The sequence below is a fragment of the Carlito syrichta genome, unplaced genomic scaffold, assembly GCF_000164805.1.
Source record: "Carlito syrichta isolate Samal-C Ts95f unplaced genomic scaffold, Tarsius_syrichta-2.0.1 Scaffold316252, whole genome shotgun sequence".
Lineage (NCBI taxonomy): Eukaryota > Metazoa > Chordata > Mammalia > Primates > Tarsiidae > Carlito > Carlito syrichta.
Window position 1 is genome coordinate 503,568 of NW_007260348.1, and position 430 is coordinate 503,997.

Sequence of the window (430 nt, forward strand, 5' to 3'; positions counted from 1 at the left end):
GAGCCGCCGCCGCCGCCGCCGCCGCCGCCGCCGCGGGGGAGGCTACTGCGCATGTCTGGAGGCGCGTGGCGGCCCACTGAGTGGATCGGGCAGGCTTTTTCCGGGTTTTGCGAGCAGCCTCCTCCTACCGGCCCTCGGTTGCGGCCCGGCCCGGTCCTCTTCTGAGAAGCGGGAGTCATTGTACCTCTCCCAGGTCACCTGTAAAATGTGGAGACTGGATTTTAATTATTGCGGGCTTTTATTGCGTGACCCTGGTCAAGTCCCGGAGCATGCGCGGGAGTCCGCCGAGTCTAGGCCGTCTGACTTCTCCCCGCCTTGCAGAGTTTTGGGGAGTCGCGGGGGAGACGGGCAGTCTCCGCGAGCAGGCAGTCCCTGGATGTCTGCCGGGCATGGGCAGGCTGAGAAGTTTGAGAGGAAAACCAGAAGGGGA